This window comes from Canis lupus, chromosome 22 (genome assembly GCF_048164855.1).
Source record: "Canis lupus baileyi chromosome 22, mCanLup2.hap1, whole genome shotgun sequence".
Classification (NCBI taxonomy): Eukaryota; Metazoa; Chordata; class Mammalia; order Carnivora; family Canidae; genus Canis; species Canis lupus.
Genome location: NC_132859.1, coordinates 33,174,190 through 33,202,106, shown reverse-complemented (window position 1 = coordinate 33,202,106; position 27,917 = coordinate 33,174,190). Strand labels below are relative to the sequence as shown.

Below are 27,917 nucleotides of genomic sequence, written 5' to 3'. Positions count from 1 at the left end.
TGTTTTTCAGTTTCCTTCTCTATAGTTTTATCTTAAAACCTGGGCCTGTTCTTAGTAATTCAAAGTGAAGCCCATGACATCTTACTACCAGGATGAGATTCCTAGCTAGCTTTTTCACTGACTTTGGGCAAAAATGTTAAACCTTCCTGTGCCTCTCCTTTCCTCATCTGAAAAATGATCATATAATCATTGTGAGGATTTAACTAAGTGAAATTGGGTAAAAGATTAGCACAACTCAGCCTACATACAAAATGTCCTTAATAAAGGTTACGTATAAAATGCTTCTTCTTATGAATCATTACATGAGAAGTTTTACGTTGTTTTCATTGAGTTGGTTCACATATGTTTTTTCAAAATCTAACTCAGAGTTATATCCTCAAAAAATAAATGAGATTCAATATTATTTTCATACAAAAGGCACTGTTTGTTTTTAAATATCAACATCAAGGATAGTGGTGTATATTTACTTTTATTCACCATAAAGCCACAACGACAGTTACAAACACTAACTTCTTCTTGGGCTTGTCAATTTATTCTTTGAGAATGCTTTTAGAATATCCTTCTTAAAAATGTCTTGGTCTTCAGCCTCATATTCTCAGATTTTATGATTTTCTAGCAAACAGTGAGGTGATATTGATGGCTTGGGATTTCAAGTCTATTACAAGAGCAGTGGACAGAGACTGGTGAAAGTAGATAAACACAACCTCAAAGTCTTCAACCATGTTGTTTTAAAAGGAAGGAAAATTAATAATAAGCCAATCAATTTTTAACAAGTATATTTTGCCCTTTAACACTCTTAGTGTTAGACTAACACTTAGACTCCTTCTGCATGGAGTCATGGTGTAGAAGAGCCACTGTTAAAACAAGACACACAGCATTTTGAAGAGCCACCGTCCATCACAGAGGAAATTCACACATCCGCACATGCATATGTACACCCACACAGACCTAGCAATCACTTTAATGATATAACAAGTGCTTTTATGGTGCTATAAATGTAGGATGTTGAGTGAAAAGACAATGACTGAGCATATATTCATCCAATGTCACAGCTACAGGGAATGGTACAGACTAACATTGTTAGCTATACCATATACAATGTTGAGTCAAAAAATGCAGAACGATATATACACAAACAGAGATTCATATCATAGAGGTAATTTGGAAATGCACACTGTTCGTTGTCCTGGATACATATATTGTATGTAAATGTTAAAAAAAAAAGTGGACTAGAAAAATACAAACAAATTCATGGTCTGGCCTTAGATTGTGGTCGCCAAGATTATACCCATGCTATTTTTTAATTTTTTTAAAAAAAGCAGATATGACACATTTTATCAATGGTCCATTTCAAGAAGTGGGAATGCAGACATTTGCTCTACTAATCTCTGTTTTTCTGAGTTCTAAGTTCCCTCACAACAACAAAAATTGTGGGAGCACAGTTAACTGAAAAGCAGCTTCTTGCTTGCTATACAGACAGACAGTTGGAGCCACCATCAGCTGCACAAGTAGATGCCACAGTCTGTTTGGCCATCTCTTTCATCTGTTTATACTTGTGGGAAGTGTCCACAGCATAATCATAGCTGGACACAGTCTATAGACAGCTCCATAGTTCGAAGCCTGGATATGTCCCCCTGACAAATACCTGTCATTTCACCACAGGGCACGGCTGATGCTTCTGTTGGTTGAGACTTATCCTGGAAATTGTCCTCTGAGGCCAGTCAGGCCTTCTTGAGCACGAAATCTCTAAACTGTTTAAGATTTACATTTGCCCTTTAACCATTTTCCCAGGCTGGCAGTCTAAAATTCCTGAGTCTTGTCTACAGCAAAGCAGGTGTTTAGGATCCCCAAACATTGTCCCATGCCTACAATGTGTTATTAAACTTCTGTGTTCAAGTTCCTTTCTCTGAAACCATCTCCCCTTTGGAATGAGATTTTTATCTTAGTCTATTTGCATTTATTCAAAATCAGAGACAGCTCTGAAACCAGACCCTATTTAAACATAGAAAGAAGAGCTGTTGCAGATTAAACAAATGTTGGGGGACTTAAAAAGAAGAAGGAAAGAAAGAAAAACAAAAACAAAACACTTCTATTTACCTTCTTGTGTTTCCTTTTTTTCCAGATCTGCGGTTTCCTTCCCATTGGCCAGCCTGTGTGGGTGCCAACTTCTGCACGTGATTTAATGGATCAGAAGGTCAGATGTCAGGCTTGACTTGGCTGTTTGCAGACTCGTGATCTTTATGATTAATTGTCACTTTTTAGCACTAGGGGAATTACCTTCTAATTTATGCCTTTGCTGCGGTTGTTATTTAACATACTTTTGATCTCTGTAAGTATTCTGGAGGAATATAAAACATTAAATGGGCTGGAAAAGCATAATGGAGAAAAGGAAATCTGCGAGAATTAATTTAGGGTGAGAATAACAATCAGACAATGAGAGAGGGGAGCTGTATTTCATTTGTTTGTTACATCAGGAAGTTGTACTCAAGGAAGATCCAGCAGTCCTCTCCAGCTCCCTTTCGGTTGAGTGCTAAGAAAAAGGGTCAGGAATAGCTGATCACTGGGTCGGTCAGAGCACTGAGAGGGGATAGGGCTCAGCACCTGCACAGTGCACATTCCCTTGCTTCCTGGGCAAGCCCTCAATGCTCCCACTGGTCCCCAGATGTTTGGTAATGTCAAGCAGCCTGTTTGGAAGGTTAGGTTATAATTTGGAACTCAGTTTGTTTACATTATTGTAACAACAGTTTCAGTTTGTCTCTGCAGTTAAGATTATGTCAGCACTTTTCCTTTCTGTATTTATTATTTTTAGCAGTTTAAAAGCTAACCGTGAAAAGTGGCTTTCTGGCTGTCAGGTGACATTCAGGCTGGGCCAGGGGCTGATGGAGTCTATAGAAATGCTCATGGCTGTGAGAGTCAGGTCTTTTGAATGCTGTCTTTGTACCTCCCCTTGCCCGGGGCCTCTGGCTTATTGTCTAGGCGCCTCAGTTGGGGTGGCGCTATCTGATGGTAACCACTACTAATATTACAGTGCTCGGTGCCCAGGCCCTCCCTGGGGGCCCCCAGTCTGGCTGCGTCTGTCTCCCAGCCCTCCCTCAAGGGAACCAGTCAAAAGCTCTCATATCAGAAAGCACTATTTGCAATTTATAGAATGTTCGAGGGAAAAGTATCAGTAAGGATCACCTGGGCCTGCAGTTCTCTAACATTTTTTTTTTTACAAAAAACCCTTTGCCCAAATGAAATCTCCCAGAGAACCCCAATTTGTAAGATGTGGAAAAAGTACAGCTGTTCCGTTTGAAGGTGAGGAGGGTTATGGCAAACCCCACCCTTCAGCTTCCTCTTCACCCACCCCAGTCAAGATGACTCCTCAGGCACCCCACCCCCTTGCAAGAGACCTCCCAACTCTTCAGGATCCTGGCACACCATTCTTACAAGGTGATCCCTTCCACTTACAGATAAAGAGGTGATTTTTATACATACTTTAGACATGAGACATTAGACACTAAGACACAAAAGAGTACCCACTGTAATCATCCATTCTCATATGTCTCTAGAGAAAGCAAAACTCATCTGTGATGATAGAAACAAAATAGTAAGTATCTTGAAGAGAAGAAGAGATTGATTCGGAAGGGGCAGAAGAGAATTTTCTGGAATAATAGAAATGTATATCTTTCTAGAAGTGCAGGCTACACAGCATTTGTCAAAACTCCTTTGTGCTTTTTACTGTCCGTAAATTATACCTCCATCAAAAAATAGAAGGAAAATAAGGCAAAAAGATAAATGAATTAGGCATTTAATAAACAAATACTGATGAGCTTCCTTAAATATTGAAAATACTAGTGAACTTCCTTAAAGCTAGGTAGACTATTTATTGAGTGGGCTCTAAGGTCATTCATTATGCAGTTTCAGAAGACAGGAGGCCATGCTCCTCTTCCAGCACATTCTTTGTTCAATAATCACCAAAACCAGGGGAAACAAATTTTCTCAGAGAATACCAGAGGATGGAACCATTGAATACCTTTTGGGATCTTCTAACCTGTGATGTGTCTAAAAGGTAATATGTGGGCAGTCTGAGAGTGGAAATATTGAATATAGTACTTGATTCATGCATTCCTTTTGCATGTACTATACATGTACTATTGATAATGCCCTAGAAGGTCTTTATAATGGTTTAATTCTTTGCTCCCCCTCATCTCACTGCTTTTCTATCACCTATAAAATGCAAGATTCTTCTTCCCATATCTTAGCAGAGTAGAACTTTTGGTGACTAAGGTTGGAATTCAGGCCTCAAGTGACACTTGTAGAACAGGGCTAATTCATGTACTGTCTTTCTGCTTTAGGCATGTGTTGAGTATTCTCACAGGATTGCACAGTATACCTGTGCAATAGACACATTGACCCTTAAAAAATACTTTCTTTTTTCTGAAATACTTTGACCCAACTCTATTTAAGCTTTTCTATTTTTGTGTTTTAGAAGTCCTGCAGTAACATGAAAGGTAATTGTTTGGGGTGAAATGCAGCTAAGGGCATAGGCCAATGCCAGATGGGACCCAGTTAAGAGCCTCTGCATTTAGAGCCTCATGAGAACACTAAGCTGGCAGACAGAAGAAAAATATTTCATTTAGTTTTAGTTTTTTAGTCTTTATTTTTAATGGTTTTAAAGATTTTTTATTTAAATTCAATTTAATTAACATATATTATTAGTTTCAGAGGTAGAATTCAGTGATTCTATCAGTTACATACAACACCTAGTGCTTATTACATCACATGCCCTCCTTAATGTCTATCATCCAGTTACCCTATCCCCCTTCCCCCACACCACTCCCTTCCAGCGACCCTGTTTGTTTCCTAGAGTCAAGAGTCTCTCATGGTTTGCCTCCTTCTCCATTTCCATCTTATTTTATTTTTTCTTCCCTCCCCCTATGTTCATCTGTTTTCTTTCTTAAATTCCACATATGGGGACACCTGGATGGCTCAGTCAGCTTGGCAGCTGCCTTCAGCTCAGTTCATAATCCCAGGGTCCTGGGATCGAGCCCTGGGTTGGGCTCCCTACTCAGCAAGCATTCTGCTTCTCCTTCTCCCTCTGTCCCTTCCCTCCCCCAGTTGTGCTCTCTCTCTCTCTAATAAATAAATTTTTTTAAAAAAAATTCCAACATATGAGTGAAATCATATGGTATTTCTCTTTCTCTGACTAACTTACAGGAGGGAAGGACAAGGCAGACAGAGGGAAAGGGGCTTCTGGACCCTGCAATGATGACCTAAGCCAAAATCAAAAGTTGAACACTTAACTGACTGAGCCACCCAGGTGCCCCAGAAAATGTTTTTGAAGGAAAATGATGGCAGTGTTAGGAAATGTAGAGAGGGGGTCACGCGGAGCCAGAGCAAGAGGGATTTGAAGATACTCAAATGTTTCAGCCTTTGAGGCTATGCAGACAAATTCTACTACTTGAGTGATTTCCCAAAAAAGGGCCAAGGCCTATTTAACTCACAAGGTTGATCCACATTAACAAAAATTTAGTTCACTAATGAAGCCATGGCAAAAAGGAACCATCCATAGAAAATAACATTTTAAATAACCAGAACCTATTTTAATCCACACATTCCATGCTTTGCACATACAAACTTCCTAATCAAATCAGATTTAATTGAGCAAGATTTTTATTTAACCAATTTAGTTTAATGTGCATAAGAGCAGAAATGAAATTACACGATCTAAGAGTTTGGGCAGAATGTGATTTTTTTTGCAATTTTATGCCCATTTAAAAGGAACTGTTTTTTCACATCATTAAGAGTCAACTTGTCTAAATAGAAACTACAAGATGGAAATTGTATGTATTTTCCATCCCAGTGATTTGGGGACTGTGATTCTCCTGGAGCCAACGTTCTTAAAATTTATGCATCCATGTATGTATGCATTTATCTATAGGTCACGTGGTCTTAGGACAATGCAACCTGTGTGTAGTCAGACCCTAGTTATTCATGAGAATGAGGATAAAATGTCAATAATTTAAGTCCAATCTATTGATATTTTTTCCCAGTGACTTCTAAAAATCAGTATCAACCATTCAGCTGATTATAAGGGGCTGTTAACAACTGGGAAAATATCCACATTTGAGTTATATCCCATTTTCCTTCCTCAAGTATTTTTCTTACGATGCCATTGGGATAATAACTGAAAAACAGGATGAAAGAAAAGTAACAGGCACTTTAATATGTATATTATTATTTTTATTATTATTGGTTACTAGACAAGAAAAATGAGGGTAAAATGAACAGAAGCAATAAAGACATAATTGTCACAGTGGCAGGGTGCGGCTTGAACTCAGGTCTTTCTTTCTGTAATCCCCTGTCTTAAGAAAAGAAGCAATGACTCAGAACTACTCATAATATTACACTGACTGGATTGGAGAAGTACATTTGTGAAGAGAATAAGCTATTATTTGGGGCCTACCCATAACAGAAAACCATAAATACAGTGACAAACACTCAAAAGTTTGTTTTTCTCTCCACAGCAGCAGAAGGTAGTTCTACAACGATCAAGGACTCAGGCACCTTCTATATTTCTATACTTCTATTCTTACCACATGACTATATCCTTAAGGTTACCTCATGGTTCAAGATAGCTCTCAGGAAGCAGGAAAGATGGGAAGAGGGCCGTGAAAGGCATCCATCACTGGCGCTATGTTTTTTCCTCTTTAGGAGGCCTTACCAGAATTCCCACCCCACAACTTTTACCTACATTCTACCAATTCCTAGTTGTAAAAGAAGCAGGAAAATGTAGTTGGGTACTTTTCTATCCAGAAGTAAAATTAAATTTGGTTAAAAAAAAAAAGAAAGAATATCATGGACTAGGACTAGTAGACCTAGTCACAGTTAGGCAAGTATGAGAAGCTTTTCCATTTTGGAGAGGAATGATCAGGGTGGTTCTTTAGAGGAAATGATCTTGTAGCCAACTGCATGATGCATAAAAGGGGGAGCAATAAAAAGTAGCTCTGAGGGATGCCTTGGGGACTCAGTTGGTTAAGCATCTGACTCTTGGTTTGGACTCAGGTCCATCAGGATCTCAGGGTCATGAAATCAAGCCCCACGGCAGCCCAGCATGCAGCTTGCTTCAGATTCTTCTCTCTGTTCTCCCTCTGCTCTTCCCCTCCTCCCCTCTAAAAAGAAAAGTAGCTTTGGGGACTTCAGTTTGTGGTGATAAGCTTCTTATTAGTGAAGTTGCATTAGGGACAAGAGAGATGAATGTGATAGAATTTGTGAAGAATGAACTGGCCAAAGAGAATATATTTATCAACTAACTGTGTAGTTCAAAATTGTGTTTCCATAAATACACACACATACACACATGTGTGTGGGCTGTGTATATGTATATAAATACATTATATACGTGTATATGTATTCATATACATATATAGGAATGGCAACCCAGGAAAGACATTTAGCTAAACTTCTAAGACACAGGATCCGGATAAACAAAAAAGTTACATGGTACTTGTCTATACAGAAAATTGGCTGGGAATTTATGATGCATTTTCTTGGCAATGGATAAATAACACACGCATGCATACATAAATACATGTATGCATACCTACAACACAAACATAAAACTATGCTAGGCCTCCGTAACACCAATAGCAATGATCTTCAGATTTTGGCATCCCTAAAAAAAGAAAAAGGAAAAACAAAAAAGGGCTAAAAATAATAGATTTTAAAAGGAATGAGAGAAGAAGGAGCTGTAAAGATAACTAAGAAGTCATCATAAAAAGCCAAGCTAGAGAATGAAGGAAAGTCAGGATGGAGAAGGAAATCAGTTTTTCTTTCATTTCTTCTTTCTTCCTTCTCTCCTCCCTCCCCCACCTGCCACCCCCACTTCCTTCTTTCCTTAATTTTAGGAGGAGTAGAATCAAACTTTAGTAACTATATTTTCATAGACTTTTCATTATGAGCCCCCAAAGGAAAAAGAATTTAACCTCCAGGTCATCATCACATCCCTTTTGTTAAACCAGAATATACCAGGTAATGTCTTGCCATTTTGTAGATAACAAAATCAAAGCAGGTGGTGCTGGCAAGTTGGAAGCAGAGCCATCTGGCATAGCTGTTTGGGAACTGCATTGCATGCATGGTACATAATACACCCATATACACATAATACACCCATAAATGGACAGACACATCCCTCGTGTATGTGATCCAGAGGGCTGAGCAAAGATGACCAAGTTTCTCAGTATGACTCTTTTGGTCCTTTGTGTTTGACACCTTTGGCTGCAAAGCAAAAATAACTTTTCATTTTAGCTTTTAGAATCATCTACCATTGAATAAGCATAACTTGATTTTCTGATTATAAGCCCCTTCAATCACATTTTGTAAAGCTAATGTGCACCCTGTTTTAGCCACCGAATGTTGGAGAGGGGCAGGTTTGGTTGGGCACAGGCTGCCTGCTACTCTAGGTGTCTTCTCAAGAAGCCTGCTGAGGCAAAAGTAGTCATTTCTTCTGTAACATCCTAGAAAATGTCTCTCATTCAAAAGTAAGTGCCAGGGCACCTGGCTGGCTCAGTCAGTGGAACATGCCACTCTGGATCTCAGGGTCATGAGTTTGAACCTCATGTTGGGTGTAGAGATTACTTAAATAAATACATAAATTTTAAAAAAAATTTTAAATAAAAATCAAAAGTAAATGCCTGTTCACATACATGAGAACAAGTAACACCAACTGTAAAATCGTAGCTACCTTGGCAAGAGAAGAGAGGGGGTTAGGTCATTAGTGTTTTGTTATGTTTCATTTCTTATAAAGAGAGAGTTAAAGCAAATAGACCAAATATGAATGGTGAGTACATGGGTTTGTAATATTGTTTTATATACCTGTTGATATGTGCAGTATTTCATAATTTAAAAAAAATTAAATTAAGCAAATGCTCTTCACATAGACAAAGTGATTGGAACCCTCCTATTCTTTACTCCATCCTAACAATCTACTTATAATCACATATCATCCTTCTGTGGTTTTGCATATGCTACTTCACCCTGCCTACTCTACTCTTTTCCCAAATAACTCCTCTTCACCTGTCCAGATTCAACAGTGGTATCACATTCTCTAGGAAGCCTTGCTGTCTCCTTATTCCCAATTCATATCTGTGTTTGAAGGCTCTGCTCATGTCTCTAAGAACACTGTACATAATTGTACCATGGTATGTGTTACACTGTTGTGTAAACCCCTGGTTTGTTTCTGTGACTCCCAGGACTGTTACCTCTGGTTGAACTGTAATATTCCAGTGAGTACCATTTACACAATGTCCAACCTTCCCAATTGGGTGGGTCAGTCCTGCCTTATTCCTGCCAGAGAGAGACCATCATTTTACCTCTATGCAGAATATCTTGCCTAGTCCAAATGCAGAGTAGATATATACTCACATAGCAAACACTCTTTAACATTGATTAAATAATGAAAAAATGAGCAGTCAACCAAACCAACCAGCAGTCAACCATTCTGCCTTGATGAAGAATTCTCTAGACAAGTGGTTCTCAAAGTGTGGCTTTTGTATCACAGCATCTACATCACCTGGGAACCTGTTAAAATGAAGATTCTTAGGCCCCACCCCAGACCTGCTAAATCAGAAACTCTGGAGGTGGAACCCAGGAAACTTTAACAAGCCCTCCAGAGGATTCTGATGCACACTTAACTTTGAGATATATTAACTTAGACTGATCAAAACAAAAAGCAGAGATTTCATGTCATGTCAGTTGAGTCTGGAAAAATGGCAAGAGTTGTCTGGGGAACAGTAAGAGTAGAGGGTAGGCAGAAGAAAGCATATGAAGAGACAGAGGGGCATGATATGTAATTTATAAGTTAATAGTTTTGGATAGAGTGAGGAATTCAGGCTGATAGGGCAAGAGAGCTGATGATCAGGTGTTGGATCATAGAAGTCTGTCTAAGGTATTTGGATGTTAATCTGACAGCAGTAGGGAGCCGTTTTAAAAAAAAATCAAACAAGGTAGTGATTTGATCTAGTTTAATATTTCAGAAAGAGTCCCTATGGCAAGGGTGTGGCAGATGTGATGAAGTGAGCTTGGCCACTATGGGGCACATAACCAGCTATTCATTAGCCCAGCTGTAAAATGATGAGAGCTAAACTCAGGCAGTTCTTCTGGGAATGAAGAAGATGGGATGGGTTCAAGAACTATTACAAAAGCAGAATTGAAAAAACATAGGAATGATAGAATTCAGGAAGCAAAGGAGAAGCCATCAAGGATGGCTCCTGTGTCTTCTACAATGGAAGTACATTGCAACCCATTCACTAAACTAAGGAAGACAAGAGGAGGAGGAGATTTGGGGGCTGGAATAGCAGCTGGAGAAGGTAACTTTGATTGGGACAGGTGAAGTTGGATGTGTTTCTGAAACATTCATATGGAGGCATCAAAAGCTCACAGATTCGGGATCCCTGGATGGCTCAGCGGTTTAGCACCTCCTTCAGCCTGGGGCGTGATCCTGGGGTCCCGGGATCAGGTGCTGCATCGGGCTCCCCGCATGGGGCCTGCTTTTCCCTCTGCCTGTGTCTCTGCCTCTCTCTCTCTCTGTGTGTCTCTCATGAATGAATGAATGAATGAATGAATAAATAAATAAATAAATAAATAAATAAATAAATAAATAAAATATTTTTTAAAAAAGCTCACAGATTCATCCTAGGCTGGAAATTTCAGTTTGGTATCTAGGTATTAATCATTTATGTATCGTTATAAACAACACTACAGTAGATACACAAAAATTTTGTCTTAATATTTGATGATTTCCATAAGAGATATTTCTAGAATGAAAGTTGTTGATAAATATAACCAGATTATTTTACAAAAGGTTGTATCATTTCATTCTTCCATTAGCATTGTGGAAGAGAATCTCATCACATCTTCAACAACATGATTTAGTCTTCAGAAACTGGGTATCCCTATAGAGAGGTTGCTTTAAGGTTAATGATTACTTATAAGGTTGGAAATATTTCACTTTTGTTGACTTTTATCCAAAGATTATCTGTTCATTTGTCTATTCTCCACAGGACATTGATTTTTTTAAGCTGATTTTTAAGAACTCCTCTTCTCTCTTAAGGATTTTATCTCTTTTCCAATCTCATGCATTACAAATATGTTTTTCCAATTTCTCATTTGTCTCTGCCCTGAAGCAGTAGATGACTCTTCCCTCTGCCTAGAACACTCTCACGTATTCCTCAGCATAGCCAGAATTGTTTATTGAAATGTTTATTTGAAGGGTTATCACTCTTGAGGTCTACTCTGACCACCATATTTAAAACATCAAGCACCCAACAAGCACAGCCCTTGGCACTTCTGATCCCCTCACTCTTGGCTCTACTTTTCATTTTCCCACAGCACTTTTCACCTTTTCACATACAATATAATTTATTTATTTTGTTAATTATCAGCCTTTATCCACTACAATATAGCCACCTTAATAGCAAAGACATCCAGATTTTGTTTTGTTTATATATATGCATAATCTCCCAAGCCCCTAGAAAAATGCCTAACATGTAATACATGCTTAATAAACATCTGCTAAATGAGTATTAATTCCTTTTATATTAGTAATTATTGTCATAGAGTTTCAAAATTTAATTCATACAAAAATTTATTGGCCTTTCCTTTGCAATCTCTTGTATTATTTTCATGCTTAAATATTTCCCCATGTAAAGATCATTTGCATATTTAGCTGTATTTTATTGAATTTTTAAAATTTCCTTAAAAGAATTACTTTTTAAAAAATCTGGGATTCACCTAAGTGTATAGCAGGGGATGAGGCTCTAACTAGATATTTGCCCCCAAAACTGTCAATTTCATCCCATTTCTTAAACTGCTTCATCCCTTTGTATTAGTTTGTAGTCTACTTTTAAAAAATCCTATACTAATTTCATATTAGAGGGTCTGATTAGAATCTAGACAAGTTCAATGGAACCTAGAATGTTCAATTATCTACTGGCAAATGTTTTAAACCCTTGCCATTAGGATTTGCCAACAGTTTTGTAGCAAATATTTGATTGAACTAGAAGTAAAACTCAAATTTCTTAATTCCTAAATAAATTCATTAGAAGTAGGAGAATAGGGGAGGGCTTTCTTTAGCCTTCACTTGGATGAAGAAAATAGTTTATCAAAAAATGTTCATCTTCACAAAACGGACAAACTACTTAGTTTATTTTAAACTCAAGTTTTTGCAACTGTTATCTTCTGTGTTGTGTTGTCTTATTTTGTGAATATCCTCAATGGCAACCGTTTAAGAAGACCACATTGATTAGGCAGGTTTTTCTTGAAATGTGGGCTCATACCAACACACAATAATTTCTGGTTTTGGATTGTGCTTTCTCTTAATAATAGAACAGCTAATTACTAGAACCCTTTGGGCAAAGTGTTGTCAAATATTTATTAAGCTTTTCTCTATGCAAAACACCATGCTATACCATTGGGAGGCACAAAAAGTACAGCCAATTATACTTCCCCAAAGAAACATAAAATTAACTGAGGAGTCAAGATACATATGCAAGCAGAGGTAAACAATAATCTTAGTTATTCATTATTTTTTATGTTTTTGGTAAAAATGAATGGGGCAGATTCTGTAGTCAAGATACTAAGACGAGAAACAGGTGTAATGGTGGTTGCAGTGACCTAGGAAGCCTTTACTGCAGGGATTAGATTTTGAATCATGCCTAAACAAATATGCAGGATTTGACTTTTGTAGAAGAGAAGAAAGGAAGGGGGAGAGCAGTAGTCCTAAAACCTATTTCCATCATACAGCAGTTGTTGTGTGTTTTTGTTCTGTGTTTTCATTGTTGCTGTTGTTGTAGGCAGCAGGTGATTTCATTACTAGACAATCGCTGTCTTATGGTTTAATACACATCTTAACAGGGTTTTATTTCTACTTTAAACATTTGGTACACTAACATAGCTTGAAGTTGAAATGAATCAATGAGGAAGATCTAGCACAGATAGTTATATTTAGACTGATCATCATAAGGCAGCAGTAAGCATGCTCTCTGCTCTTTTAAAACCATTTGCTATGAATTGAGGATGGCCCAGTCATTTCTTTCAGTGTGGTTTTCTTCCTTCAAGAGGAAGTATCTGATACGGTAGGTGTCGTGACAACCATTAGTTTTCAGTGTATCAGCGTGAGCTGCTCCTCTCACATCATCTGGAAACTATGATTTAGTATTCAGTATATCTTTTTCTCCCAGCAAAACTTTTATGGGAGTAATTAATAAATAACAGAATTCATCTGCTTAAACTATATATTTGGCTTCTTTCTCTTTTACTGTTCTTCTTACTGCCTTAAAGAGGATCAAAGACAGACAGCCAGACATAGGGATCAGGAGCTCAATCCACAGTCTGAAAAGACAGAGTGGGACTAGATAGAAGCCTACTGCAATCATCCGTTTTATTCAACTTCTCTAGATGTTCCCACTTAATCCAAAATATTCTTATGCAGATTTTATGTTTCCTATTAAATCAAAAATAATACAATATATATTTTTCAGCAAGACAGACACAGCACTGTCCTGTGCTTATTCTAAGAGCATTTATGTACCTGATTTTCTGGTAATAAGGATTAAGAGACAGACAAACCAATGTAGCTCAGTTAGCAACCAACAGGATATGTAGACCTTTAGTTTTCTAGTCCAAGCTTGGCCTTAGTTCATTTGTATCTTGGCTCTGTGGGCTACTAATTATGGCCATTTTACTAAATTATATGGTTTATACTTTTATTTAATATGCTGTTAATGGAGAGCAGGGGTTTTTCCCATGAAAATTTAAAGAGAGTAGAAGTTGGGGGCCTAGGAGCTCAGTCAGTCAAGCTTCCAACTCTTGATTTTGGCTCAGGTCATAATCTCAGGGTCATGAGACTGAGTCCTGCATTGGGCTCCACACTGGATGTGGAGCCTGCTTAAGATTCTCTCTCTCCCTTTCCCTCTGCCCCTCCCCAACATCCCCTAAACTGCTTGTACACATGCTTGCACTCTCTCAAAAAAATAAAATAAAATAAAATAAAATAAAAATGGAGAAGTTGAAAGTAAAATTTAACATGTATGCAGTTTTCTGTATGTGTATTTCACAATAGAATAGTGGTTATAACAGAAGTAACTATAAGAAGATGGGCAAATGATACCCAGTAACAACTAGTCACAGAATTCCTCTAAGGAAGGGAACTATGTTTATTATTCCAGAAAGGGGAAGAATGGGGCTGCTGGAGAGAGAGAGATGACAGAAGGCATTATAAGTTTAGTGAAGTGACTTCTCTCTGTGACTCTTTAGATGCTCAGTGAAGAAACTGAAATGTTTAGGGCGAGTAAGTCTGTTGTAGAAAGAACCTACTTTTGACTCAAATCAACATGAAGTGAAACTGAGGCAGGTCTGGTGCCCACAGGAATGGTGTCTTAGGTGTCTTAGAATGGTGTCAGTCCAGCTGGGGGATTGTAGAAATCCTTCAGAATGAGTCTTTTAGGCCAAGGTGAAAGATCAGCATAGAGGTTGTATTCTTATCAGAAGTTGCATATTATGACAGTTTAGAGTAGTGCATCTCAAGTTTTAATAATCATACACTCACCTAGAAATCTTGTTAAAATGCAGATCCTAAATCAAGAGGTTTAGGGAGGGTCTAAAACTCCAAATTCCTAACAATGCTCCTGGGTGATGCCCATGGTGCTGGTCAACAGACCATACTTCAAAGGGCAAAGTGGCTCCAGAATAGATATTCCAGGTTCAAATCCTAGTTTGCTACCTATTTCTGACTCTAAGGAAATCATTTAACTTGCCTTTGCCTGTTTTCTCAGCCACAAAATGGAGGTAATACCTCATAGGATTGCTATGAAGATTAAATGAATTAATATATGTAAAATGCTATAACAGTGAGTGTTTGACAAGATAAAAGAGCTATATAATTGTTAGCTTCAGCTATTATAGGCATATTATGTTGTAAATACTTAGTCATGTGCCTGTCTTCCCTCACTCAATTGAGCCTTGCTGGAGTAGAGGCTGAAATTATTTGTCTTCTCAACCCTGCCACCCTCCTATCACCTGCCAGCACCTGGCACAGTATTTGGCATATGGTATGTGCATGGCATTCAATTAATATGGTGAAACATCATCTGCCTAGAGTCAAGAGAGAAAAATCATACATAAAAATCATACATAAAAAAGATCATATAGGAGTTTCATTTTCACTTCCACTAGGTTTATAGTATAATTTTTTTTAGAATTTACCTACACAAAGGAATTTAATATCAGCATGGAATACAGGGTGGTATACATATTTCCTTGGAATTGACAAACAGTTGATGTGATGGAAGCTCTGTAAGTTTTCGTATTTGCTCTGAATATAAATAGGGTTTTTTTTCATTCTTATCAGATATGGAATGAGACAGATATATTCCACTTTAAGCAAACCTTACACTGTAGCATTTGTGTTTACAGAATAGATAAATTGAGTAGCAAATATTTATTTAGCAAAATCCTTCTTTGCATAACGCTTAAAGATAGCTGCTTTATGTAACTAGTTAGTGAATAAACTTAGATGTGTTTTGCATCCAGCATAATCAGAAATCCAGCTGGGGTGTAAAGGGGCTTATTTGTAGAGATATTCTAGGAACAAAGTAGCTGAATACATATTTGAAAGAGCTAATAGATAGTAACTTTGATCCACTGCAAGATTCTAAATTGATTTGGTGATAGACTCTCAGACTTAATTTCTAAATCCTCCTCTCTAGATAAATTTCTATAACTGGTAGTATGACTTCTGGAGTATTCTAACAGAGGTCCTAAGGAGAATCTGCCCCTGCCTATGTCAGCTATTGGTTTCCAGCACACAGAATTATACAGTCTTATAGATGGAAGATTTCTTAGACATGATCTCCTTTCTACTCAAATTGTGCTTTGGGGTCAGTGGCATTGGCACCATCTGGGAGCTTTTTAGAAATGCAGAATCTCAGGGGAGCCTAGGTGGCTCAGGATGTCTGACTCTTGGTTTTGGCTCAGGTCATGATCTCATGGGTGCTGGGATCAAGTCCCACGTGAGGCTCTGCACTCAGCAGGGAGTCTGCTTGAGATTCTCTCTCTCCCTCTCCCTCTGCCCCTCTGCCTCTCCCCCGACTCACACTTCTGTGTACACACATGTGCACTCTCTCAAATAAATCTAAAGAAAAAAGAAGAAAGAAAGAAAGAAAGAAAGAAAGAAAGAAAGAAAGAAAGAAAGAAAGAAAGAAAGAAAGAAAGAAAAAAGAAAAAAGAAAGAAAGAAGAAGAAAAAGAAATACAGTATCCCAGAGCTCTCTCTACATCTAGTAAATCGGAATCTGCACATTTTAACAAGATCCCCAGAGGATTCTTACATACAATAAAATGGGAGAAGACTAAGTCCATATTCAGTACCACATGGCTAGCTGCATTGTATGATTGTTGTTGTTGCCACCCTAAGAACATTTGAAAACAACACAGAGCCTTTAAGGGCTCCTGTCTTGGCTAGGGAACCAGTTGCCATTTTAAAGGGTAGAAATGCAAGATCCCAAAAAATATGCTTAGGAACTGTGGTTGCCTGAGGCCTGAGTTTGTTGGAACAAGCCAACTTGTTGAGGAAAACAAGTTGGTAACTTTATCTGTAGGCCTCTTAACATTCATCAAAATGAATGGCATGATTTTATGAAAATTTTAGACACCAACAGGACTATCTTTTAAAGTTCTGGGGTGAGGGACGCCTGGGGGGCTCAGCAGTTGAGCGTCTACCTTCAGCTCAGGGCATGATCCTGGGGTCCAGGGATCGAGTCCCACATCAGGCTCCCTGAAAGGAGCCTGCTTCTCCCTCTGCCTATGTCTCTGCCTCTCTCTCTGTCTCTCATGAATAAATGAATAAAATCTTAAAAAAAACAACTCTTATAACAAGAAATACATGTCTTTTGGTAGAATATTCTAGATGAGTCAAAACCTTGATAATAACAGTAGAAGAGAAAAAGAAAAAAATTTGCAGTAATATTTCTTTGCACCTGGAAAGCTGTAACCTGAAGTAGGTAGCTTTTAGCTCAAAAAACTGACAAGAGATTCTAATGCTCCCAAAATCTGAAGATCCAAAGTAGAAAACTGCTTCCCTGAAACTCCAAGCAAAGAAAGGAGCTTCAAGAGTTGCTAAAAGACTTTATATACTCTAATTACCTCTAGAAGGGGTCAGAAGACAAGAGGTGGAAGCTGGACCTGGCCCAAGGCAAATAATACAATAAACTCTTTGTTATTTGATGCAGGTAGATTAGATTAACAACAACAACAAAAAATAACACACTTACCTACTTTTCCCAGGAACTTAAAGATCCTGTTTGGACCTATGGAAACTATGGTTTTAATATGAAGAGATAAAAAGTGTTCAAGCTTCTAATACTGGTTTCTTTTTCTGGCTAAGTGATTAAGGGGACAGTGTAAAATTTGTATTTATATCATTGTTTCTCTGGAAATCAGTGTTTTACCAAAGTTTTTTTCTGCCAAATTCCTCCCTAATGTCTTGCTTAAAAATATTTTTATGAATATTTGAACTATATTATGAAATACATATGAAATATGAATATATTATTCATACATTATGCATAGTTGTCATTTTTCATGGACTTCTGAGTTCTATTTTATTTTTCCTGCCCTTTTACCCAGTATTGTCCTCTGAAAATATAAGGTGAAGTACTGATGCAAGTCACATATGTAATTTTAAATTTTCTGGCAACATTAAGAAATAAAATAACAGGTGAGATTTATTTTAGTATTATATTTTACATAACGCAATATCTAAAATATCCCAATAATTAGCCCCAAATGCCGTCACACCCCAGCTGAGAAATGCTGAAGGAGTAATGGGCATTCTCTAGGTCTCCATGTTATGTGGTCAGGTGCAGCTTGGGTTTGAGGCCAAAGCTCCATTTGGTCATAAAGAGAAAATGCATTTTCCTGGGGCATTGACTTCCCTTTGGTTGGACAAGTGTGGCAAATACAGTAGGATTTTAAGGATTTGAGGATTCTGATCATCTTTGGCTTATCTCACATTTCGGCAAAGCTTTGCAAAAAAGACTTTAAGAACGACTTTATTTCCCCTTTTCTGGCTTTCATATGCTTATACTCTCCAAAGAGTTATGACTTTATTCTGAAAAAAAAAATGAAGTTTTCATAGCTTTATCTTTATGACATAACTTTCAAACAGTGTGACCCCCAAGGTGATGAATTGATTCAAGGTTTATAACTGAGGAAAGCTCCATGTTGTAAAAATTCCACAGTAGTGAGTTCGGCTGAACTTTTTATTCACTCAGCTGCAAGGGGAGTTGTGCTACAAAAGTGACCTCTTGGGAAGAGCATATCTTTGCTATTACTTGTTGGAACAAAGTGAGTTTACCATAACGCAGGTCCCACAACCCAGCCAGTTCAAGCTGGGATGTTTCTTGGGTTATGTTCAGTGATGATCTCTTTCCCTGAACTACAGAGTGGTTATACGATCCATCCTCTGTGTTTTGTATGAATGGTGGAGTGTTTCCTCCCTTCCTCTCATCTAGATTTCTGGTGATTGATCAATTGATCAGTTGATTGATCCAGCTATCACTCTTTGGTGAGGTATAACACACATATGCTAAAGTATGGGAGACTCAAATTTTTTTCAACAGCTCTACACTCATGTAATCACTAATCAGGAGATAGGAACCACTTCCAGCACCCCAGAATGTCCTCTCATGCCCCCCATCCTGTCCCTTCAGAGCCAAACACTCACTCCAGGGGTTACCACTCTTCTGACTTCCATCACCACTGATTCTTTTTTTTTTTTTAGCCTTTTTTTGAAATTTTTAAACATGAAATTGCATGATATGTACTCTTTCATGTTTGACACTTCTTGTTCAATATGTCATCCGTGAGAGTCACACGTATTTCTGTGCATGTCTGTATTCCATCGTTGTTACTGCAGAGTAGCAGTGATTATGCAAATAGACCACAATTTGTTTATTCATTCTCCTGTTGATAGACATTTGGGTCATTTCCTGTTTGGGGCTGTCCTTTGGTGGGCCTATGCGTTTCTCCTGGATGTACATCTAGGAGTAGAAATGCTAGGTCAGAGGGTAGTTGTATGTTGAACTTTATTAGAAATTGCCAAAGCTTTCCAAAGTGGTTGTGTAAACTGACACTTCAATCAGCAGTGCAGGAGCTTTCTAGCTACTCCTTACCCTCTCCAACACTTAAAATGTCGGTTTTATTCAGTCTGTCATTCTAATGGGGGTATTGGTCTCTCACATATGGCTTCAATGTACATTCTCACCTACCATAAGTGAGTCATAAAAAAAATTGTTGAAGTTCACCAAGATGCTTTTAAATTCTTAGGCTAAAAAAAATAAATAAAAATAAATAAATAAATAAATAAATAAATAAATAAATAAATAAATTCCTAGGCTACACTGTATGCAATAGTTAGTAACCCTTTTCAGAAATCCTATTTCTCCTTTGTGAGAGACATAATGCCTAATTGTGCAATCACTCCAGCTTTGTTAGATGTGAAAATTTCTCAGCCACACCTCTAATGCAATACCTTCAGGTTATGGCCCTGATCAGCAGTACACAGGGGACACCCAACATTGCTGCCATAGACACCTGACAATGAGTTTGTCCCTATAGACTAGGGGAGCCTGGAAGCATTTATTGAGCACCTACATTGTTCCAGGCACTGTGCTAAGCACTGAGGAAGCAACAGGTACCTAAGGGGCACAATCCCTTCTTGGAAGGCTCACAATCTAGTGAGGGAGACAGAAAGTGAGCCTAGAAGTATAATACAGTCTGTTAAGTGTTTGGAGAAATGTGTATGCTCAGGGGTCTTTGAGGCAGAGCAAAGGTACTTGGAGAGAGTAAAGTAAGTCTTCCCAGGAAGAGTGATAACCCAAGTGAGTGTTACAGGAAGCAGAGGGAGGGCATACCAGGCAAGGCAGCTGCGAAGCCAAGGCATGGAAGTAACCTTCAGTATGGGTTTTTCCAGGATTTCCAGGGCAGGAGTGTTAAGACCCATGCAAGAAGCCACTAGCAAGAGATACAGCCAGGATGTCTGCAGGGACATATCGTGCAGGTATACCTAGGAGGAAATCTTTTTTTGCAGAATTTCAGCCTAGAAAATCTCCTTGGTGTATCTGCAAACAGAAGCAAGACTTCCTTTGGCTGTTGCCTCTGAGTTTTGACCCTTACTCATTCTTTGATGCTAAATTGTGTGATGTTAAACTTCTGTATAGGATCCCTGGGTGGCGCAGTGGTTTGGCGCCTGCCTTTGGCCCAGGGCGCTATCCTGGAGACCCAGGATCGAATCCCACATCGGGCTCCCGGTGCATGGAGCCTGCTTCTCCCTCTGCCTGTGTCTCTGCCTCTCTCTCTCTCTCTCTCTGTGTGACTATCATAAATAAAAAAAAAAAAAAAAAAAAAACCTTCTGTATAACTTCTTATCTGGACACAAACACATTTTCTATTAAACAATTTGCAACCAGTGTGTACTTTCTCATACATGATAGTCTAAGAATTATATTTCTTGACTAGGTTTTTTTGTTATATGCCATATTTTATTATATGTCATCCAGACCCTGTAATGGTTCATGGAATAGCCCTGGGAATAGCATAGCCCAATGAGAGTTTTCTTGTGGTATATAGTTATATTCTTGGTTTAGCACCTGTTCTTTTGATTGGAGGAGCAAGGCAGATATTTACATTCCCAATAAAGGATCTACTCATCTAAATTGAGTCAGTCCTGATCATGTCTCAGACTTTCTCCCTGAGGCACAGCTGAGGCAGTGCCTGATACTGTGGGGTATCAGAATTACCACCATTATATTTAGCAAACACTCATGTAGCATGTACCTCTTTCTATTTTCTGGGCAGTGGTCTAACGACATTACATATAGCAACTCACCTAGAGTTGGACATAGTAGTCCCATTTTACAGATGGGGGAAGCTGGGACAGCAAGACGTTAAATAACTTGCTCAAATCATGGATGGGATTTAAACCCACCCATTCCCTCTTGTAAACAGTATACTATGCTGCTGCTTCTCCATACTTGTGAAATATCCAGGGGAAACTCAGAGAAACAGAGTTCATTCAGCAAACATTTATTGGGTAACTGCCTGGTGGGTGAGTCAGCAACGCCTTTGTCCCAGGAACTCTTAACCTATTTGAGGAGACGGGGAAAAAAAAACTGTCTGCAATGCAATGCTAACTCAAGAAGGAAAGTAACTGACTGTTTGAGGAACTCAGGGAAGGTTTTGAACCTTAAAGACAGGCTCGGCCTTTTGTGAAAAAGAGTGAACAGAAGGGGCAGCTCTCAGAGTTAGGATGAAGCAAAGCATGCCTGGGAGGTGTCAAGTGTGCTTGTGAAGTGTTAAGGTGTTCTGTGGCAAATGTGAACATGGGAGGTAGGACAAGTGGAAGTGTGGCGATTGGAACCGCATTGGGGGTTGTATGCAGGCTGAAGAGTAGGACTTGGGGCACCTGGGTGGCTCAGTGGTTCTCAAAAGCATCTGCCTTTGGTCGTTATCCTGGGATCCTTGGATTGAGTCCTGCATCAAGCTCCCCACAGGGAGCCTGCTTCTCCCTTTGCCCATGTCTCTGCCTCTCTCCCTGTGCCTCTCATGAATACATAAATAAAATCTTTTAAAAAAAAATGAAGAGTAGGGCTTTATCTTGGACTTAGTAAGAAGCCATTGAGGGTTGTCAAGTTGAGGCAGGAAGTGACAGATCATCCCTTACTAGAACCCAAGAGAAGATGAAAGTTAACCATGTAGGGTACCTATGATCTAGGAGTATTAGGTGAGCAACAATAAAATACAGAGCCTGAACTACAGCATATGGGGGGGGAGGGGAAGAGGGAGGGGACAGACAGGTGGGGCAAGAGGGAGGGAAAGAGAAAGGAACAGGAACGGGGAAAGGAGAGAGAATGATGTCTGCTGGAAGGAAGGAAGAGGGAGAGTGGTATGGAGGGAGGAAAGGATGCAAGGCAAGAAAAGAAAATGTGCCAGTACCTTAAAAAAAAAAACTCGTGGTGAAACATTACTGGCAAAATCCCTATATGACTGAGGCTTTTTGCTGCATTTGCTCAGCCAACTTTTGTTTTGGTGGTTCACCAGCAGTTACTTTCATGGCTCTGTAATAGCTCATGGAGATTACTTCTATCTGAAGATAATTTGTCAGGCTTATGTAAGACTTCATTTAAGGGGCATTGCCTTGGCGTGCAGACAGCTTCCAGACCTTACACACCAGCAGAAACATGTTATCTGAAGAGCACAATAAAATGAACTAAACTCATTGCTAGGCCTCTTAGCAGCAAACAAGTGCTGCTATATGCAACATTTTCAGAGTAATGCCTTTCTTTAAAAAAAAATTAAGAGTAGTAGGAGGAGACCATCTGAAATTGACCCACAAGCCTGAATTTTGATGGCTTCAAAGCCAAGGAAACCTCAAATATGTGGGAATCATAAGCCTTATCTCAAGCCAAATAAATGATTCCCATCATCTATGCCGGTTTTAAACAGCAGCATCCATGGAGTGAATGATTTCTCTCTGCAATTACGATGAAGAGGCTGGGTGGAAGAGGGAGAGAATAAAAGTTCTAATCATTCCAGGGCCTGAGGACGTAGATAAGGTAGCATGTCAGGTGTTAGCTGTCCAGGCAGCCTCCTGGTGTTAGAGGAGTCCTGTTTCACTAGAGGTTTCAGTTTCCACAAGCTTTGCTCATCTTCCTGCTGCAAGACAGGCTGCTGGTAGCAGGCAGGAGGCATGGTGTGGAATCCCAGATCTAGAGAGCAGTCTGGAGTTGTGAGCTGTTTGTCTGGGGAGTGTGTTATGTGGCAAAATCCGTACAGTCATGACGCCAGCCAAGCGTCAGTCAACGCGGGCATCTAAGATGCGTCTCAAGAACATATAATTGGGATCTCTAGCCACATAAGTGCAGGAGGTCAGTGTTGGGTCCCGAGCAGTTTATTTGCTTAGAAAGTTGTCTTTCTACCTGACTTGGAAGTAGAGTAGGAGCAGCTTGTGCTGAAGGTGTGGAGATGTCAGCAGGTCCTGGAAGCCAGCAGGACAGCAGGGTGAGTGCTTGACTGCCTGCCCGGTGCGATGCTTTCTGTGTGAACGCTAAGGGAGTTTTTGTTATGAGTAATGTGTGGGTCAAGATCCCCCCCATACTCAGGGTATGGGCTTCCGATGGCCAACTTTTCTTCAAATCCTAATGTATCGTTGCACAGGATGAGATCACACAATATGCTTTTCCAATATTTTTCATACTTCTTGAAGTTAAAAAACAAAGTAAAGAAAATATAACTCCTGTATTTCAGGCTTTTTTGGTGGGACATGGGGTTGGGGAAGAGAGTACTAAAGGGATATATATTATAAAAGGTATTATTTTGGAAGTATAATTGACATACCATGTAATATTACTTTCAGGTGTATGATATATTGATTTGACAATTCTATAAACTTGAAAAGTTTTAAGGAGATTTGTAAGAGGAAAATAAATTATCATCTTAGTCTTAAGTAAAATATTGAATGGATATAGGAACAGAAAATTGTAATCAGTTCCTAGTGCTAAACTTTGAGGGGCATTGAGTTTCCCCAAGTGCCATATTTGAGGGGTCAACCACAGTACTGAGTCTTTGGGGATGTTCCATGTTGAACAAGAAAGGTGGGAAAAACTAAGGGTGTCCAAATGGGAGAAGAGGCTGCAGAAGTGACTGCAGTTTATTTTCAAGTAGAAGGACGGAAATGCAGAGTAAGGAGACTATTTGTTCTGTATTTCCCTTGGAGGAAGTGTTTTATTCTTTGGGAAGGGGGGATAACAGACACCTCTGACAATCTGATTTTTTTTTATCACAAATTTAGACTTACTTCCCAGAAAATGCATTTATATAAATGCAGAATTGGCACACATCATCAGGGATTTCATGGAACCTTATGAAGTTTATGTAAGGAATTCCTGTTTGGGATGATAAGCTTGACAGTGAATGGGAATTTTGGGATTTGGCTTGATCTGAGAATTCTCAAGTAGTTTGGCAAGTGCTACAGTGGAACTATGTCTTTCTAAAGGGGATTCTCTCCCCTATTTCTAGAGCCTAAATGAATGGTTGTAGGAGATTTAGACTCACCAAGTCCTGGATCTGGATGCAAGAACTCCTGCTTCTAGCTGTGTATCCTCAGACTTATTATTCAACTCTACTAAAAATACCTTCAATCCACTGGGAAATGGAAGCAAAAATTCATCATGAGTTGGTTGGGATAACTCAATGACAAAATGTTTATAAAATGCCTATCCCGGTACTAGAGTAAGATGATGAACAAAAATTAACTTTTATAAGTAATTCTCAAAGATCATGTGTTGAAAGGAAGAACAAGAAAAAGTCTAATTCCTGCCTCTGCATAAGTTCTTCATAATTATGTTCCTTTTTTATTGCTAAGAATATTATAGACAGCATTCTAGCTTTGTGTGGGAAGTTACAATAAATGTGTAACTCCAAATATGCATCAGATTTATGTTTTAAAAAAACTTTTAAAATGAATTGAAAGGTGATATTATGATATCTTGAAATTTTATTTTTTAAAAGAGCATTCTAACCAAAGCGTGAATGAGCGGTGTAGAAAATAAAATGTTCTTTAAATAATTCAACATATTTTCAGTGAGAAGAAACTTACCCTGAATTTTCTATTTAATAGAAGAGGAAATGAAGTTGCATTTTAAGGTAATACTTAATAATGGTAAAGAAAAGTAACTATATATCAAGTGAAAAGTGTTAATACTAAATAATCATAGAGTGTATAATAGAAGTGAAGTGCCTGTCTTTAAGTTTCCAGAAAGGAACATAATTTTCAAAGGCTTTGGTAATGGCCTTTTAAAAATGTCCAATTGGGACATGAATTGAGGATATGAACATTTAGTCCTGTGGGTGGCAGGATATTCTTAGCAGCTGACAGCTCCAGGGAACAGTCCCAGAGTATTGGCTACAGTGTGAACCTCATTTAATTCACCAACCAGCAAATTTGTGTGGCACACCTACAGGCATCACTGGATGTGAAGGGGGGATCCCTCACCTTCAAGGAATATAAGCTAGTTTGGGCAGCTCAGCACACACTCCTAAAAGGATGAGTGATGCAGGCAATGATTTCTCAAGTTGTTGAGAGGAAAGAAACAAGGGTTTTGAAGTCGATGACAGCCTGCAAGGAGGAGGTGAGAACCGTGCTGGGCCATGAAGATTCGTAGGCGTTTCTTCCCATCTCAGTATGGCAGCACCATGCTTGTAGGTGTTCAGTTCAAAAACCTGAAAATCATACTTGCTTCCTCTTTCCCTCACTCCAAATTCCAAACTCTCAGCAACTCCTACACCTTTTATCTCCAAAACTTATCTTAAATCTGCACACTCCCCCCATCTCCATGGCCATCGTCCTGGCCACTGCAGCAACCATCAGGCCTCTGAGAGACCTCACTGGTCTATGAGCTGGTCCCTCTTTCTGCTTTTGGCCCATCATCAAATCTATTTTCCATAAAGCTGCCAGAGTGAGAATGTCACTACCACAATCTAAAGTCTTTAAAATAGTCCTCCCCACCAAAAAAAATAAATGAAATAAAATAAAATAAAATAAAATAAAATAAAATAGTCCCGTTGGACTAAAAGTAAAGTTTTCGCTCCTCACTATGGCCTGTTAGGCCCTGAGGGATGCAACCAGCCTTACCACTCTCACCCCCATTCTTCAGCATGGTCTAGCCACACTGCCTTCCTATGATGCTTTGATCTAGTTGGATGTACAGGAGATAAAAAAATTATGTGAAAGTTACTGAAAGTTATCTAAGGAGATCGGTTCTCAAAATTAGCAGAAGAGCTTGGTTTTATAATAATTCTGGCACACAAATGTAGACATACAAAAGAAAATGTCAGCAGCATGATATGATTTCAAGGACTCTCATGGAAGGCTCCCTTTGTATTTCAAAATTTATTTCCCTCACTAGCTTCATTAAATACTTTTCAGGATAATATATTTTATTAAATTCCCACCAAGAAGTACAGCCAGTATTTACTATGTACCAAGTACTGTGCTAGGTACAGGAGCTACAACAATATTTTAAAAAGACATGCAGCCCCTATCTTCATAGTGTTTTCAATCTACCGAAAGATGCAATTACAGCAGAAGATAATCACAAATGAGAAGTTTTACAAGATGCCATGAGAACACAAGGGTGGAGCACCTAACTCTGACTTGGGAGGTCAAGGAAAGCTTGAAGGGGAAGTGCCATTTTAGCTGAGACCTGAAATAGTGGGGCAGAGGGCAGGGGCAAGCATTCAAGTATTCTTGGCAGGGGAAACAGCACATGCAAAGGGATGGTATTAAAGGAGAGAATGACATTTTAATGAAAACTAGGAAAGTTCAGAATTGCTGTAACACAATGGGAAAGTGGGGAGAGGGGAGAGAAGAGGAACAAGATATGAAAAGTAAGCAGCGGTATGTGTGGATAGAGCTTTATATATCATCATAAGGTCTTTGAAACTACTAGTAACAGATGAAGGGTTTTAAGCAGTGAGATGTCAAGATCTGATTTGTGTTTTGGAGAGCTCACTCCTGATAGAGCGTTAGAGGGGGCAAGTCCAGAGGCTGATGGGCCAATTGAATGGCTATTCTATAATCTGGAAGAGAAAAGATGTTGATATAAACCAATATAGAGGTAGAAATGATTGAGAGAAGTCCAAAAAAGAGGGATGCCTGGGTTGCTCAGTGGTTGAACATCTGCCTTTGGTTCAGGTTATCATCCCGAGATCCTGGGATCAGGTCCTATATCAGTCTCCCTGCAGGATGCTGCAGGGTTCCCTCCCTCTGCCTATGTCTCTGCCTCTCTCTGTCTCTCATGAATAAATAAATAAAATCTTTAAAAAAAAAAAAAAGGAAGAAGAAGTCCAAAAAAGAGATCTAGCAAGGATAATACATGAGACTTTTGAAGATGGACTGAATTACAGAGGGGTGAACAAGAAAAAAACAAAAATACTGATTCATATGTTTCCACCATGGGAAACCTTTTCCAGGATACCATGTGCTAAGATGGGGGCTCATGTGCAAAAGAGGCTCGCAAAGATGGGGAAAAGTCATACCTGATAGTGAGATACTTTTTTTTAAATCTGAGAGCAGGTTTTCTTCATGGTATGGGTTGGAAATACTGAAAATAGATGGTTGGAAGTCTATGGCAAATGGAAAGGAGAGACCAGAAGGTACCTAAGAACAATCATTAATTTTGTTTAAGCCTGAACAAGATGCCAAGCAAGTGCTTCTGTCATTGATAAAAAATACTAAAGAGGATATTGGATCTACCAAGTAATAGCAGGGTCCTTCCAACTCCATGATTCTGTGGTACCTGGTATTTACATTTTCCACCATCAAGGTGTGTCCAGGATCTTACTGCTTTGTACAAGGCAATTGTAGCCCCTTGAGGAATAAAAGTGTTTCCTCATCCCAACCGGCTTCCCATCCCTCTTCAGCCATACACAGGTCCTCATTTACATTTTGGATGAGTAAATGTCTGGACTGTATGGTGTTTTATAAGCTTAATGGACATGTGAATGTGGGATAAAGACAGACACAGGGAAAGATGACAGGAGATATCTGCTTGAGACACCACCCAATTAATTTAATTTCTGTGACATCATCCCACTTTAGCTGAAGTCTTCTGAAATGAGTAGCTCTTGTTTTATGTGTTGTTTAAACTCTCATTAAACAATGTGCTTCCATGAGACAGGAGTTCCTTTAGAACAAGTTTTCTCAACCCGGGCACTACTGACATTTTAAGCTGGATAATTCTTTGTTGTGGGGACCTGTCTTATACATAGTAGGATATTTAGTAGCATCTCTGGCCTCTACCCAAAAATTGCCAGTAAGAG

General features: G+C 38.9%; 1 protein-coding gene across 22 annotated transcripts in view; it reads left to right on the top strand.

Annotated features, from left to right (window-relative positions):
* Positions 1 to 27,917, top strand: part of THRB (thyroid hormone receptor beta) — a 372,339-nt gene that overhangs the window by 155,164 nt on the left and 189,258 nt on the right. For all 22 annotated transcript variants that reach the window (XM_072792979.1, XM_072792987.1, XM_072792997.1 and 19 more), the window contains one exon: positions 2,123 to 2,194. The gene's annotated coding sequence lies outside the window, so the exon portion shown is untranslated. The remainder of the gene's footprint in view (positions 1 to 2,122; positions 2,195 to 27,917) is intronic.